General features: G+C 46.0%; 1 pseudogene; it reads left to right on the top strand.

Annotated features, from left to right (window-relative positions):
• Positions 1-6,971: 6,971 nt before the first annotated feature.
• Positions 6,972-17,661, top strand: part of LOC124021465 — a 120,822-nt pseudogene continuing 110,132 nt past the window's right edge.

Raw genomic sequence — 17,661 nt, 5'->3', positions numbered from 1 at the left:
AGCCCAGAGAGAAACAGGCACCAGGGTTCGTTTTGTATCATAATGTATGGTGCTGAGCCCAGAGAGAAACAGGCACTAACTCCACCAGGGTTCGTTTTTAATCTAACCCTATTACAGGGGCTGAGCCACTGGCTTACTGGGGCTCTCTCATGCCGTCCCTGCAGGGGGTGCGTCACCTGAGTGGGTTGATTCACTGTTGTGGTCATCCTGTCTGGGTTGGCGCCCCCCCCTTGGGCTGTGCCGTGGCAGAGATCTTTGTGGGCTATACTCAGCCTTGTCTCAGGATGGTAAGTTGGTGGTTGAAGATATCCCTCTCGTGGTGTGGGGGCTGTGCTTTGGCAAAGTGGGTGGGGTTATATCCTTCCTGTTTGGCCCTGTCCGGGGGTGTCCTCGGATGGGGCCACAGTGTCTCCTGTCCCCTCCTGTCTCAGCCTCCAGTATTTATGCTGCAGTAGTTTGTGTCGGGGGGCTAGGGTCAGTTTGTTATATCTGGAGTACTTCTCCTGTCCTATTCGGTGTCCTGTGTGAATCTAAGTGTGCGTTCTCTAATTCTCTCCTTCTTTCTTTCTCTCTCTCGGAGGACCAGAGCCCTAGGACCATGCCCCAGGACTACCTGACATGATGACTCCTTGCTGTCCCCAGTCCACCTGGCCATGCTGCTGCTCCAGTTTCAACTGACCTGAGCCCTAGGACCATGCCCCAGGACTACCTGACATGATGACTCCTTGCTGTCCCCGGTTCACCTGACTGTGCTGCTGCTCCAGTTTCAACTGTTCTGCCTTGTTATTATTCGACCATGCTGGTCATTTATGAACATTTGAACATCTTGGCCATGTTCTGTTATAATCTCCACCCGGCACAGCCAGAAGAGGACTGGCCACCCCACATAGCCTGGTTCCTCTCTAGGTTTCTTCCTAGGTTTTGGCCTTTCTAGGGAGTTTTTCCTAGCCACCGTGCTTCTACACCTGCATTGCTTGCTGTTTGGGGTTTTAGGCTGGGTTTCTGTACAACACTTTGAGATATCAGCTGATGTACGAAGGGCTATATAAATAAATTTGATTTGATTTGATTTAATCATAATGTATGGTGCTGAGCCCAGAGAGAAACAGGCACTAACTCCACCAGGGTTCGTTTTGTATCATAATGTATGGTGCTGAGCCCAGAGAGAAACAGGCACCAGGGTACGTTTTGTATCATAATGTATGGTGCTGAGCCCAGAGAGAAACAGGCACCAGGGTTCGTTTTGTATCATAATGTATGGTGCTGAGCCCAGAGAGAAACAGGCACTAACTCCGCCAGGGTTAGTTTTGTATCATAATGTATGGTGCTGAGCCCAGAGAGAAACAGGCACCAGGGTTCGTTTTGTAATCATAATGTATGGTGCTGAGCCCAGAGAGAAACAGGCACTAACTCCACCAGGGTTAGTTTTGTATCATAATGTATGGTGCTGAGCCCAGAGAGAAACAGGCACCAGGGTTCGTTTTGTAATCATAATGTATGGTGCTGAGCCCAGAGAGAAACAGGCACTAACTCCACCAGGGTTCGTTTTGTATCATAATGTATGGTGCTGAGCCCAGAGAGAAACAGGCACCAGGGTTAGTTTTTGTAGGGATTTTGGATAAAAGCTGAAAACAAGATCTATGGTAAGCTAAGCACAGGCTTAGGAGATCTTATATGTTTTGTTCAATGAGAATTCACTTTTTGTTCATTTTTAAGCATTTATGTAATAAAAAAAGAACATCAAGTCTTCTTAATTCATAAAGGTCGTACAAATCAAATTGAATCTAATTTTATTGGTCACATACACATGGTTAGCAGATGTTAATGCAAGTGTAGCGAAATATTTGTGCTTCTAGTTCCGAACATGCAGTAATAGCCAACGAGTAATCTAACCTAACAATTTCACAACTACTTTATACAACTTTATACACACAAGTGTAAAGGAATGATTGAAGAATATGTACATATAAATACATGGATGAGCGATGGCCGAACAGCAAGATGCAGTAGATGGTATAGAGTACAGTATATACATATGAGATGAGTAATGTAGGGTATGTAAACAAGATGCAGTAGATGGTATAGAGTACAGTATATACATATGAGATGAGTAATGTAGGGTATGTAAACAAGATGCAGTAGATGGTATAGAGTACAGTATATACATATGAGATGAGTAATGTAGGGTATGTAAACAAGATGCAGTAGATGGTATAGAGTACAGTATATACATATGAGATGAGTAATGTAGGGTATGTAAACAAGATGCAGTAGATGGTATAGAGTACAGTATATACATATGAGATGAGTAATGTAGGGTATGTAAACAAGATGCAGTAGATGGCATAGAGTAGAGTATATACATATGAGATGAGTAATGTAGGGTATGTAAACAAGATGCAGTAGATGGCATAGAGTAGAGTATATACATATGAGATGAGTAATGTAGGGTATGTAAACAAGATGCAGTAGATGGCATAGAGTAGAGTATATACATATGAGATGAGTAATGTAGGGTATGTAAACAAGATGCAGTAGATGGCATAGAGTAGAGTATATACATATGAGATGAGTAATGTAGGGTATGTAAACAAGATGCAGTAGATGGCATAGAGTAGAGTATATACATATGAGATGAGTAATGTAGGGTATGTAAACAAGATGCAGTAGATGGTATAGAGTAGAGTATATACATATGAGATGAGTAATGTAGGGTATGTAAACAAGATGCAGTAGATGGCATAGAGTAGAGTATATACATATGAGATGAGTAATGTAGGGTATGTAAACAAGATGCAGTAGATGGCATAGAGTAGAGTATATACATATGAGATGAGTAATGTAGGGTATGAAAACATTATATAAAGTGGTATGATATTATCTCATAGAAAAAGCCATATAATATCTCCTGAACCTGTGTTAACCTCAGACCTTCTCTTTTGACGTTTATCCCAAAACCCTGTTTCCCCAATGAACTTTCCCCATAGCAATGACTGAACAATCCAGAGGTAACTCATTTCCGTTTTTAGGACTCCAAGCTGGTGAGCATCTGTGAGAGGAAAACAAAGCCACTACTGGATTCGGTCCAGGCTTTCCTTCCAGCCTTGTAGGACGTAGCAGTCTACAGAAACATCCAGCCTTGTAGGACGTAGCAGTCTACAGAAACATCCAGCCTAGTAGGACGTAGCAGTCTACAGAAACACCCAGCCTAGTAGGACGTAGCAGTCTACAGAAACATACAGCCTAGTAGGACGTAGCAGTCTACAGAAACATCCAGCCTAGTAGGACGTAGCAGTCTACAGAAACATCCAGCCTTGTAGGACGTAGCAGTCTACAGAAACATCCAGCCTAGTAGGACGTAGCAGTCTACAGAAACATCCAGCCTAGTAGGACGTAGCAGTCTACAGAAACATCCAGCCTAGTAGGACGTAGCAGTCTACAGAAACATCCAGCCTTGTAGGACGTAGCAGTCTACAGAAACATCCAGCCTAGTAGGACGTAGCAGTCTACAGAAACATCCAGCCTAGTAGGACGTAGCAGTCTACAGAAACATCCAGCCTAGTAGGACGTAGCAGTCTACAGAAACATCCAGCCTTGTAGGACGTAGCAGTCTACAGAAACATCCAGCCTTGTAGGACGTAGCAGTCTACAGAAACATCCAGCCTAGTAGGACGTAGCAGTCTACAGAAACATCCAGCCTAGTAGGACGTAGCAGTCTACAGAAACATCCAGCCTAGTAGGACGTAGCAGTCTACAGAAACATCCAGCCTAGTAGGACGTAGCAGTCTACAGAAACATCCAGCCTAGTAGGACGTAGCAGTCTACAGAAACATCCAGCCTAGTAGGACGTAGCAGTCTACAGAAACATCCAGCCTTGTAGGACGTAGCAGTCTACAGAAACATCCAGCCTAGTAGGACGTAGCAGTCTACAGAAACATCCAGCCTAGTAGGACGTAGCAGTCTACAGAAACATCCAGCCTAGTAGGAAGCAGTCTACAGAAACATCCAGCCTAGTAGGACGTAGCAGTCTACAGAAACATCCAGCCTAGTAGGACGTAGCAGTCTACAGAAACATCCAGCCTAGTAGGACGTAGCAGTCTACAGAAACATCCAGCCTAGTAGGACGTAGCAGTCTACAGAAACATCCAGCCTAGTAGGACGTAGCAGTCTACAGAAACATCCAGCCTAGTAGGACGTAGCAGTCTACAGAAACATCCAGCCTTGTAGGACGTAGCAGTCTACAGAAACACCCAGCCTAGTAGGACGTAACAGTCTACAGAAACATCCAGCCTAGTAGGACGTAGCAGTCTACAGAAACATCCAGCCTAGTAGGACGTAGCAGTCGACGGTGTGTGGCTGAAAGAAACATCCAGCCTTGTAGGACGTAGCAGTCTACAGAAACATCCAGCCTAGTAGGACGTAGCAGTCGACGGTGTGTGGCTGAAAGAAACATCCAGCCTTGTAGGACGTAGCAGTCTACAGAAACATCCAGCCTTGTAGGACGTAGCAGTCTACAGAAACATCCAGCCTTGTAGGACGTAGCAGTCTACAGAAACATCCAGCCTTGTAGGACGTAGCAGTCTACAGAAACATCCAGCCTTGTAGGACGTAGCAGTCTACAGAAACATCCAGCCTTGTAGGACGTAGCAGTCTACAGAAACATCCAGCCTTGTAGGACGTAGCAGTCTACAGAAACATCCAGCCTTGTAGGACGTAGCAGTCTACAGAAACATCCAGCCTTGTAGGACGTAGCAGTCTACAGAAACGTCCAGCCTTGTAGGACGTAGCAGTCTACAGAAACATCCAGCCTTGTAGGACGTAGCAGTCTACAGAAACATCCAGCCTTGTAGGACGTAGCAGTCTACAGAAACACCCAGCGTTGTAGGACGTAGCAGTCGACGGTGTGTGGCTGAAAGAAACATCCAGCCTTGTAGGACGTAGCAGTCTACAGAAACATCCAGCCTTGTAGGACGTAGCAGTCTACAGAAACATCCAGCCTTGTAGGACGTAACAGTCACGGTGTGTGGCTGAAAGAAACATCCAGCCTTGTAGGACGTAGCAGTCTACAGAAACATCCAGCCTTGTAGGACGTAGCAGTCTACAGAAACATCCAGCCTTGTAGGACGTAGCAGTCTACAGAAACATCCAGCCTTGTAGGACGTAGCAGTCTACAGAAACATCCAGCCTTGTAGGACGTAGCAGTCTACAGAAACATCCAGCCTTGTAGGACGTAGCAGTCTACAGAAACATCCAGCCTTGTAGGACGTAGCAGTCTACAGAAACGTCCAGCCTTGTAGGACGTAGCAGTCTACAGAAACATCCAGCCTTGTAGGACGTAGCAGTCTACAGAAACATCCAGCCTTGTAGGACGTAGCAGTCTACAGAAACACCCAGCCTAGTAGGACGTAACAGTCTACAGAAACATCCAGCCTAGTAGGACGTAGCAGTCTACAGAAACATCCAGCCTAGTAGGACGTAGCAGTCGACGGTGTGTGGCTGAAAGAAACATCCAGCCTTGTAGGACGTAGCAGTCTACAGAAACATCCAGCCTAGTAGGACGTAGCAGTCGACGGTGTGTGGCTGAAAGAAACATCCAGCCTTGTAGGACGTAGCAGTCTACAGAAACATCCAGCCTTGTAGGACGTAGCAGTCTACAGAAACATCCAGCCTTGTAGGACGTAGCAGTCTACAGAAACATCCAGCCTTGTAGGACGTAGCAGTCTACAGAAACATCCAGCCTTGTAGGACGTAGCAGTCTACAGAAACATCCAGCCTTGTAGGACGTAGCAGTCTACAGAAACATCCAGCCTTGTAGGACGTAGCAGTCTACAGAAACATCCAGCCTTGTAGGACGTAGCAGTCTACAGAAACATCCAGCCTTGTAGGACGTAGCAGTCTACAGAAACGTCCAGCCTTGTAGGACGTAGCAGTCTACAGAAACATCCAGCCTTGTAGGACGTAGCAGTCTACAGAAACATCCAGCCTTGTAGGACGTAGCAGTCTACAGAAACACCCAGCGTTGTAGGACGTAGCAGTCGACGGTGTGTGGCTGAAAGAAACATCCAGCCTTGTAGGACGTAGCAGTCTACAGAAACATCCAGCCTTGTAGGACGTAGCAGTCTACAGAAACATCCAGCCTTGTAGGACGTAACAGTCGACGGTGTGTGGCTGAAAGAAACATCCAGCCTTGTAGGACGTAGCAGTCTACAGAAACATCCAGCCTTGTAGGACGTAGCAGTCTACAGAAACATCCAGCCTTGTAGGACGTAGCAGTCTACAGAAACATCCAGCCTTGTAGGACGTAGCAGTCTACAGAAACATCCAGCCTTGTAGGACGTAGCAGTCTACAGAAACATCCAGCCTTGTAGGACGTAGCAGTCTACAGAAACATCCAGCCTTGTAGGACGTAGCAGTCTACAGAAACGTCCAGCCTTGTAGGACGTAGCAGTCTACAGAAACATCCAGCCTTGTAGGACGTAGCAGTCTACAGAAACATCCAGCCTTGTAGGACGTAGCAGTCTACAGAAACGTCCAGCCTTGTTTACAGCGGCTGAATCCATCCCACTGAGCCGTGATCCCACAACCGGAGCCGCTGACTGACGTTGTAAGAGACAAGAACACGGGTTGTAATGGATACTACAGGGGTCTGAATCTGAACGAACACGGACGATAATATTGAAATAATCCCGTTTCTGCGCGCTGAAAATGGATTCGGTTGTTCGTGTGTCTTTATGAGCGGCGGGTGAAGACGGAGGAGGGGGAGACACCGGGGGCTGCAGTTGTTGAATCCTTTTCCGTCCTAGACGGATATTTTGGATCAAAACCTCATGTGTCTCACTCCGGGAGGGCTCTTTTACTAACCAAACCCCGAACCAAGCCCGCTCTCCCGTCCACGTTGGAGGACTTTCTCCCCGCCTGGTGAAGAGCGCATTCAAGCGAACAAAGTGGCATTTTGCTTTTTTGAAGAAATGGAGTCGGAAGATGCGGATTGTCAACTGCTCGACGCGGCTGTTTCCCGGTAACATTTCATCCGTCCCTGGGAGGTTGTCCGTCTCAACCCGACGGGGTCATTATATGACAGAGAGACCAGGACAGCCTTGTTTTCCTGCTGGATTCAACCCCGCAGTGGACATTCCTCAACACAGGAGAAGACCACGTCTGTTAGTCCGGGAGATCGCATCGGCTGGCTGCCGACGGTACCGATACTGACGGTACTAAAACACCGACGGTACCGAGAAGTCAACATTTAGGAATTACAAGTCAGGGACGTGTTCACTTTGCTCCCACGTTCTCGGCCTTTTATTTGTGTGGCCTGAGAAGCGACCATTATTTGGGAGCATTAATTGATTAGGGGGTCATTCCCGTTGTTTGTTTCTGACGCCGGGGAGGAAGTTTGTTTTACCGGAATGAAGTCTGGCACAGAAACGGATCCGGTGACCTTGTTCTGTGGTCTGCTGCTGTGTGTCTCCGCGACCTGCCCTCGGTCCGCACATGGAGAAAGTAAGTGGTTTCATCTCCGTTTTCCAGGGAACGACTACCTAACTAAATTGATAAATGCAATACTGTATATATATATATATTTGCTAGGTTGTCTTAATGCTCCTCTTTGCTCCTAATAGTTGATCTTTGTTCTACCTTTAGACAACCATATAGCTGAATGTAATGTACCTACAGGGACAACCTGCTCTCTCCACATGTCCTATTATCCTGGAAAACCCACTTTCTCTTCAGTATAATGTGTTACGTGTCGTATTCATTTGTGGAAGTAAACGAATTACATTTCGGATGATGTTACACATTTGCAAAAAAAAGTACAAATGTGTTATCCATTTTCTTAAATGTCTTAAAGTTACGAATTCCAATGAGTTGTGGCTAACGTTAGCTATGTGGCTAACACTGGTTATGAGTCAGGTTAGGGGAAGGGTTAACTAACATAGTGGGTTAACTAACATAGTGGGTTAACTAACATAGTGGGTTAACTAACATAGTAAGTAGTGGGTTTAACTAACTAACATAGTGTAAGGTGGGTTAACTAACATAGTTAACTAACATAGTAAGTAGTGGGTTGACTAACATAGTGGGTAAGTAGTGGGTTGACTAACATAGTAAGTAGTGGTTTAACTAACATAGTAAGGGTTAACTAACATAGTAAGTAGTGGGTTGACTAACATAGTAAGTAGTGGGTTAACTAACATAGTAAGTAGTGGGTTGACTAACATAGTTAGACTAACATAGTAAGTAGTGGGTTGACTAACATAGTAAGTAGTGGGTTGACTAACATAGTAAGTAACTAACATAGTGGGTTAACTAACATAGTAAGTAGTGGGTTAACTAACATAGTAAGGGTTAACTAACATAGTAAGTAGTGGGTTAACTAACATAGTAAGTAGTGGGTTAACTAACATAGTAAGTAGTGGGTTAACTAACATAGTAAGTAGTGGGTTAACTAACATAGTAAGTAGTGAAAACATAGTAAGTAGTTGTAAAGTTGTCTGTGATGAGATTCGAACCACCAACCTCTGGGTTGCTAGACGTTCGCATTATACGTCCATCCCAACCAAACACACTCCTTACATTTGTTGCCTTAAGTAACCTTCTCTTATGTAAAAAAAACATGTATTTCCAATATCTGGAAAACTGATAAATGTATGATATTATTAGAGTAGTGAAATGATTTCAAACCCTCATCCCATAGCATGAAAGCAACCATTATGTTAGGCTAAGTCTGTTTCTCTAGCTCTCTACAAGGCTTTTATTGGGCTTTAGATGAAATTGACAAGTACATTTAAGTCTCTTCCATTGTCTCTCTCTCTCTCTCTCTCTCTCTCTCTCCAGTTTGTGGTCCCAGCATTGACATCGGTAACGACATCAGTGAGTTCCGTCGCCTGGAGAACTGTACGATCGTCGAGGGTTACCTCCAGATCCTCCTAATAGGAGACAAGAACTACAACCTCAACCAGGAAGTGTTCCGCTCGCTCTCCTTCCCCAAACTCACCATGATCACTGACTACTTGCTGCTGTTCAGGTTAGTGGTTTAGATACACAGCTTCCACCTCTCAATGATTTCACTATTATTTTATTCATCTTTTTGATGATTCCTGCTTGTTTTTTCTTTGATCTCTTTTATGTTGTTTTCATGTAGAAGTGTGTTGCTGCTTTAAAAAAAAAAAATCACTTTAAACAAAGTTTTGATGTAATTTTTATTCAGAGTCTCGGGCCTGGACTCCCTGTCCACCCTGTTCCCTAACCTCACGGTGATCCGAGGGCGAAATCTCTTCTACAATTACGCCCTGGTGATCTTTGAGATGACTTCTCTGAAGGACATCGGCCTCTACAGCCTCCAGAACATCACTAGAGGAGCCATCCGGATCGAGAAGAACCCCGAGCTCTGCTATCTGGACTCTATCGACTGGTCTCTCATCATGGATGCTGAGTTGAATAACTTCATAGCGGGGAACAAACAGAGTAAGGAGTGTGGGGACGTGTGTCCAGGCATCATGGAGGACAGCCGTCGATGCATCAAGACCAACTTCAATGACAACTTCAACTGTCGCTGCTGGACCTCTAACCACTGCCAGAAAGGTAGGAACAGTCTCAGCGTTTCAATCCATCCTCGTCCGCTGTTTCAATGAGTGTGGCTGGTTTGGTTCACAACGAGCTCCATATTTTCTCAAGTGAAACGGCTTGTTGCTTGTTTATTTCTACATGCTAAGTGGGAAGTTTTTGAGAGGAACTTGCCATGTGTATGTTTATAGAAAGCTGATATTATCGTCCGATTTATGAGAGCCGATTATAAGATTTCTGAGAAAATGCTCAATAATTTATATTTGTCCTGAAGAGGGTGCACTTTACATGGCTGTAAGCATATCTTGCCTTGGCGTGGTCGAGCAAACCTGAACACTATCGCCCAATGACAGTACACCAGTCAGAGAGGAGAGTGAGCTGACTGTTACTGCTTCTACGGTGGGTGCTGAGCAGACTGAAGCTTGTCAGCTCAATGAAGTGACAGAAATGGGCCCTGGCCATTAGGGCTGTCAACGTTAATAAGACATTGGGATCTTTAAAATTACGGGGAAAAATCCATAAATGAAAAATGAGATGTAATTGAAGCAAAATGTAATTCACAGTGCAGTTATCACAAAACTATCAAGCACCGATCGTCATAAAGGAGGAAATAAACGTCCTAATGCAGGTCGTAGGTCGTAGGTCGTCAGTGTAACTGACTTGCCTGGTTAAATAAACGTCCTAATGCAGGTCGTAGGTCGTCAGTGTAACTGACTTGCCTGGTTAAATAAACGTTACATTTAAAAAATAAAATGCAACAATGCTGTAATGTTAATCGGAGGACATATGCATCTTTTAAATGATTTGATACAATGCCCTCCGAACGCCATCGTCTAAAATGGCAGAGTGAGACTGGGAATGACAGCAGCTAAGCCCGTTGTGACAATACTCTGGGAATGACAGCAGCTAAGCCCGTTGTGACAATACTCTGGGAATGACAGCAGCTAAGCCCGTTGTGACAATACTCTGGGAATGACAGCAGCCCGTTGTGACAATACTCTGGGAATGACAGCAGCCCGTTGTGACAATACTCTGGGAATGACAGCAGCTAAGCCCGTTGTGACAATACTCTGGGAATGACAGCAGCCCGTTGTGACAATACTCTGGGAATGACAGCAGCTGGTTGTGACATGAATGACAGCAGCCCGTTGTGACAATACTCTGGGAATGACAGCAGCTAAGCCCGTTGTGACAATACTCTGGGAATGACAGCAGCTAAGCCCGTTGTGACAATACTCTGGGAATGACAGCAGCCCGTTGTGACAATACTCTGGGAATGACAGCAGCCTGTTGTGACAATACTCTGGGAATGACAGCAGCTAAGCCTGTTGTGACAATACTCTGGGAATGACAGCAGCTAAGCCTGTTGTGACAATACTCTGGGAATGACAGCAGCTAAGCCCGTTGTGACAATACTCTGGGAATGACAGCAGCCTGTTGTGACAATACTCTGGGAATGACAGCAGCTAAGCCCGTTGTGACAATACTCTGGGAATGACAGCAGCTAAGCCCGCTGGGAATGACAGCAGCCCGTTGTGACAATACTCTGGGAATGACAGCAGCTAAGCCTGTTGTGACAATACTCTGGGAATGACAGCAGCTAAGCCTGTTGTGACAATACTCTGGGAGGTTAAATAGTAGGTGCTGACAGAACTGAGCTAAGGGACCGTGTTGATGAGATGTAGACTAGCTCCGTGGGGGCAGTGATGAGATGTGGACTGAGCTACAGGGACCGTACAGGGGCAGTGATGAGATGTGGACTGAGCTACAGGGACCGTACAGGGGCAGTGATGAGATGTGGACTGAGCTACAGGGACCGTGGGGCAGTGATGAGATGGAACTGAGCTACAGGGACCGTACAGGGGCAGTGATGAGATGTGGACTGAGCTACAGGGACCGTACAGGGGCAGTGATGAGATGTTAAATGAGTAGGTGATGAGGTGGAACTGAGCTACAGGGACCGTACAGGGGCAGTGATGAGATGCTGAGGATGTTAAATGAGTAGGTGATGAGATGTGGACTGAGCTACAGGGACTGTGGGGCAGTGATGATGTTAAATGAGTAGGTGATGAGATGGAACTGAGCTACAGGGACCGTACAGGGGCAGTGATGAGATGTTAAATGAGTAGGTGATGAGATGGAACTGGAAGGGACTGGGGCAGTGATGAGATGTTAAATGAGTAGGTGATGAGATGGAACTGAGCTAGGGACCGTACAGGGGCAGTGATGAGATGTTAAATGAGTAGGTGCTGAGGTAGAACTGAGCTACAGGGACCGTACAGGGGCAGTGATGAGAGAGGCACCGTGAGACCCAACCTGTTGCTGACAGCAGTGTGATAATGGAGAAAATCACAGAGCTGATTACAGAAACGATTGCAGTTGATATTCAGCCATTGTCACTGGTAGAGGATGTCTGCTTCAGTACCCTAATGGCATATCTAATACCAGACTACAAGATGCCATGTGGAAAAACCGAGACACAACAGAGAACATTCTATTCTGGTTAGGGCCAGTTTACGCTGTTTTGTGAAGGGAGTAGTACACAGCGTTGTACGATATCTTCAGTTTCTTGGCAATTTCTCGCATGGAATAGCCTTCATTTTTCAGAACAAGAATAGACTGATGAGTTTCAGAAGAAAGTGCTTTGTTTCTGGCAATTTTGAGCCTGTAATCGAACCCACAAATGCTGATGCTCCAGATACTCAACTAGTCTCAAGGACAGTTTTATTGCTTCTTTAATCAGACAGTTTTCCGCTGTGCTAACATGATTGCAAAAGGGTTTTCTAATGATCAATTATCCTTTTAAAATGATCATCTTGGAGTAGCTAACACAACGTGCCATTGGAACACAGGAGTAGCTAACACAACGTGCCATTGGAACACAGGAGTAGCTAACACAACGTGCCATTGGAACACAGGAGTAGCTAACACAACGTGCCATTGGAACACAGGAGTAGCTAACACAACGTGCCATTGGAACACAGGAGTAGCTAACACAACGTGCCATTGGAACACAGGAGTAGCTAACACAACGTGCCATTGGAACACAGGAGTAGCTAACACAACGTGCCATTGGAACACAGGAGTAGCTAACACAACGTGCCATTGGAACACAGGAGTAGTGCCATTGGAACACAGGAGTAGCTAACACAACGTGCCATTGGAACACAGGAGTAGCTAACACAACGTGCCATTGGAACACAGGAGTAGCTAACACAACGTGCCATTGGAACACAGGAGTAGCTAACACAACGTGCCATTGGAACACAGGAGTAGCTAACACAACGTGCCATTGGAACACAGGAGTAGCTAACACAACGTGCCATTGGAACACAGGAGTAGCTAACACAACGTGCCATTGGAACACAGGAGTAGCTAACACAACGTGCCATTGGAACACAGGAGTAGCTAACACAACGTGCCATTGGAACACAGGAGTAGCTAACACAACGTGCCATTGGAACACAGGAGTAGCTAACACAACGTGCCATTGGAACACAGGAGTAGCTAACACAACGTGCCATTGGAACACAGGAGTAGCTAACACAACGTGCCATTGGAACACAGGAGTAGCTAACACAACGTGCCATTGGAACACAGGAGTAGCTAACACAACGTGCCATTGGAACACAGGAGTAGCTAACACAACGTGCCATTGGAACACAGGAGTAGCTAACACAACGTGCCATTGGAACACAGGAGTAGTGCCATTGGAACACAGGAGTAGCTAACACAACGTGCCATTGGAACACAGGAGTAGCTAACACAACGTGCCATTGGAACACAGGAGTAGCTAACACAACGTGCCATTGGAACACAGGAGTAGCTAACACAACGTGCCATTGGAACACAGGAGTAGCTAACACAACGTGCCATTGGAACACAGGAGTAGCTAACACAACGTGCCATTGGAACACAGGAGTAGCTAACACAACGTGCCATTGGAACACAGGAGTAGCTAACACAACGTGCCATTGGAACACAGGAGTAGCTAACACAACGTGCCATTGGAACACAGGAGTAGCTAACACAACGTGCCATTGGAACACAGGAGTAGCTAACACAACGTGCCATTGGAACACAGGAGTAGCTAACACAACGTGCCATTGGAACACAGGAGTAGCTAACACAACGTGCCATTGGAACACAGGAGTAGCTAACACAACGTGCCATTGGAACACAGGAGTAGCTAACACAACGTGCCATTGGAACACAGGAGTAGCTAACACAACGTGCCATTGGAACACAGGAGTAGCTAACACAACGTGCCATTGGAACACAGGAGTAGCTAACACAACGTGCCATTGGAACACAGGAGTAGCTAACACAACGTGCCACTGGAACACAGGAGTAGCTAACACAACGTGCCACTGGAACACAGGAGTAGCTAACACAACGTGCCACTGGAACACAGGAGTAGCTAACACAACGTGCCACTGGAACACAGGAGTAGCTAACACAACGTGCCACTGGAACACAGGAGTAGCTAACACAACGTGCCATTGGAACACAGGAGTGATGGTTGCTGATAATGGGCCTCTGTACTTGGATTAGCTAACACAACGTGCCATTGGAACACAGGAGTGATGGTTGCTGATAATGGGCCTCTGTACTTGGATTAGCTAACACAACGTGCCATTGGAACACAGGAGTGATGGTTGCTGATAATGAGCCTCTGTATGCCTATGTAGATATTCCATAAAAAAATCATCAGTTTCCAGCTACAATAGTCATTTACAACATTAACAATGTCTACAGTATATTTCTGATCAATTTGAGGTTATTTTAATGGACAAATGTGCTTTTCCTTAAAAAACAAGGACATTTGTAAGCGACCCCAAACTTCTGAACGGAAGTGGGTTTGCTCTTTGAATAGTATTCCTCAAGGTCCGTCATCTAAATGCTTTCAGAGACACTAAAAAAACACAGCATGTTACAAAGTTTGCTTCGTAGCTACGTTTTGATGTATGGGTTGTCACTTGTCAGGGACTTGTACAAATTCATGTTTCTCTCCCCCATCTAGCTGGCTAACTAGCTGTGTGAAAGGACTTGACACTGTTTACTGAGGTTTAGTGCTATCTGGGATCCTTGGGACGTCACCATCCTAAACCTGAACCTTTACCTAACCTTAACCATTTTAAATGTCAATTTCAATTGGTGTAGGGTCGTCCCAAAGATCCTGGATAGCAAGGACCGTTCACTGAGGCAACACTGCGTCTCGGGTCCACCAGGATAGTATTGTGGTAGGTTGGTGGAACCGGCCTGATCGCTGCGTCTTGGGTCCGCCAGGATAGTATTGTGGTAGGTTGGTGGAACCGGCCTGATCGCTGCATCTCGGGTCCACCAGGATAGTATTGTGGTAGGTTGGTGGAACCGGCCTGATCGCTGCGTCTTGGGTCCACCAGGATAGTATTGTGGTAGGTTGGTGGAACCGGCCTGATCGCTGCGTCTTGGGTCCACCAGGATAGTATTGTGGTAGGTTGGTGGAACCGGCCTGATCGCTGCGTCTTGGGTCCACCAGGATAGTATTGTGGTAGGTTGGTGGAACCGGCCTGATCGCTGCGTCTTGGGTCCTCCAGGATAGTATTGTGGTAGGTTGGTGGAACCGGCCTGATCGCTGCGTCTTGGGTCCACCAGGATAGTATTGTGGTAGGTTGGTGGAACCGGCCTGATCGCTGCGTCTTGGGTCCACCAGGATAGTATTGTGGTAGGTTGGTGGAACCGGCCTGATCGCTGCGTCTTGGGTCCACCAGGATAGTATTGTGGTAGGTTGGTGGAACCGGCCTGATCGCTGCGTCTCGGGTCCACCAGGATAGTATTGTGGTAGGTTGGTGGAACCGGCCTGATCGCTGCGTCTTGGGTCCACCGGAAACTCTGAGGGCCCAGAATATTTTATACATGTTGCAAGTTCGCTAACACAAGCTTCGGGCCGCCGGACCCAAGTTCATAGTTGATACAATTACATTTACATTGAAGTCATTTAGCAGACGCTCTTATCCAGAGCAACTTACAAATTGGTGCATTCACCTTATGACATCCAGTGGAACAGTCACTTTACAATAGTGCATCTAAATCTTAAAGGGGGGTGAGAGGGATTACTTATCCTATCCTAGGTATTCCTTAAAGAGGTGGGGTTTCAGGTGTCTCCGGAAGGTGGTGATTGACTCCGCTGTCCTGGCGTCGTGAGGGAGTTTGTTCCACCATTGGGGGGCCAGAGCAGCGAACAGTTTTGACTGGGCTGAGCGGGAACTGTACTTCCTCAGTGGTAGGGAGGCGAGCAGGCCAGAGGTGGATGAACGCAGTGCCCTTGTTTGGGTGTAGGGCCTGATCAGAGCCTGGAGGTACTGAGGTGCCATTCCCCTCACAGCTCCGTAGGCAAGCACCATGGTCTTGTAGCGGATGCGAGCTTCAACTGGAAGCCAGTGGAGAGAGCGGAGGAGCGGGGTGACGTGAGAGAACTTGGGAAGGTTGAACACCAGACGGGCTGCGGCGTTCTGGATGAGTTGAAGGGGTTTAATGGCACAGGCAGGGAGCCCAGCCAACAGCGAGTTGCAGTAATCCATCGAATTTTGATTAACCACATGACAGTGATTTTAATATATGAAGACGTTATTATAATTTAAATACATGTTTCACAAACCATAACTGGCCACTGATCGGTAGAAATGGTAAGATAAATTGGCGTTCAACATGAAAGGTTGCCTACTCCTCGTGTAGCCGATTACCGGCAACTTCAGGCGAGTAATGGCAGAATATGCAAATTCCAGCAGGAGCGGGAGGAGACTAGTTGGGTCAGGTAAAGTTTAATATATATTTATTTTAAATTTCTCTATCTAGATCTCTGGCACCCTCTTGAGGCATTTATCTTATTTCATCAAACCATCAGCTTAAAGCATCAGACAAGCTCAATGCTTGCAGGTGATTTTATTAAAATACATAGGGTGTGTGTATATGGGAAAAATACAATGCAAATAAATTTGATCGATCGATTGGAACAGGTGGTTCCCCCCTCCCCCCTCTCTATCGATCAAATCTAACCGTTATTTGATTAGTATCATTTGAGATTCTAATAAAGACAGAATAGCAGCAATTTAAGACACATTTGCAACACAGATGACGCTGGGCCAATTGTGCGCCGCCCTATGGGACTCCCAATCACGGCCGGATGTGATACCGCCTGGATTCGAACCAGGGACTGTAGTGACGCCTCTTGCACTAAGATGCAGTGCCTTAGACAGCTGTGTGTGTTAACTATTTAACTGTACTAGAATGCTTACAAAGCCCCCATTCTTTATTTTTTTATATCGGGTATCGGTATCGGGTTTTCTTTTGGCAAGTAAGAACTCTATATCGGCCAAAGAGTTTTATCGGTGCGTCACTAGTTACGATGCCAAACTGCAGTCAGGTTAAGATCCTGGTGAGGACGACGAGAAGTATTTCAGTTGTGCAAACCCAGAGTTTCATTAGCAGTCCGTGTGGTTGGTCTCAGGTGAATTAGATGAGAAGGTCCTGGGCTGGCGTGGTCACATGGTCTGTGGTTGTGAGGCCAGATGAGAAGGTCCTGGGCTGGCGTGGTCACATGGTCTGTGGTTGTGAGGCCAGATGAGAAGGTCCTGGGCTGGCGTGGTCACATGGTCTGTGGTTGTGTGACCAGTTGGATGTACTGTACTGCCTTATGGTTGAGAAATTAACATGACATTTTCTGACAACAGCTCTGGTGGACATTCCTGCAGTTAGCATGCCAATTGCAACGCTCCCTCAACTTGAGACATTTGTGGCATTGTGTTTTGTGACAAAACTGCACATTTTAGAATGGCCTTTTATTGTCTCCAGCACAAGGTGCACCTGTGTAATGATCATGATATTTAATCAGCTTCTTGATATGCCACACCTGTCAGGTAGATGTATTATCTTGGCAAAGGAGAAATGCTCACTAACAGAGATATAAACACATTTGTGCACAGAATTTGAGAGGAATAAGGTTTTTGTGAGAATGGAGCATTTCTGGGATCTTTTATTTCAGCTCATGACACATGGGACCAACACTTTACATGTTGTGTTTTTATATTGTTGTTTAGTTACACTAGTAAAATGGGA

This window comes from Oncorhynchus gorbuscha, unplaced genomic scaffold, assembly GCF_021184085.1.
Source record: "Oncorhynchus gorbuscha isolate QuinsamMale2020 ecotype Even-year unplaced genomic scaffold, OgorEven_v1.0 Un_scaffold_1121, whole genome shotgun sequence".
In the NCBI taxonomy this organism is placed as follows: Eukaryota; Metazoa; Chordata; class Actinopteri; order Salmoniformes; family Salmonidae; genus Oncorhynchus; species Oncorhynchus gorbuscha.
This window is presented reverse-complemented; position numbering and strand designations above follow the sequence as displayed.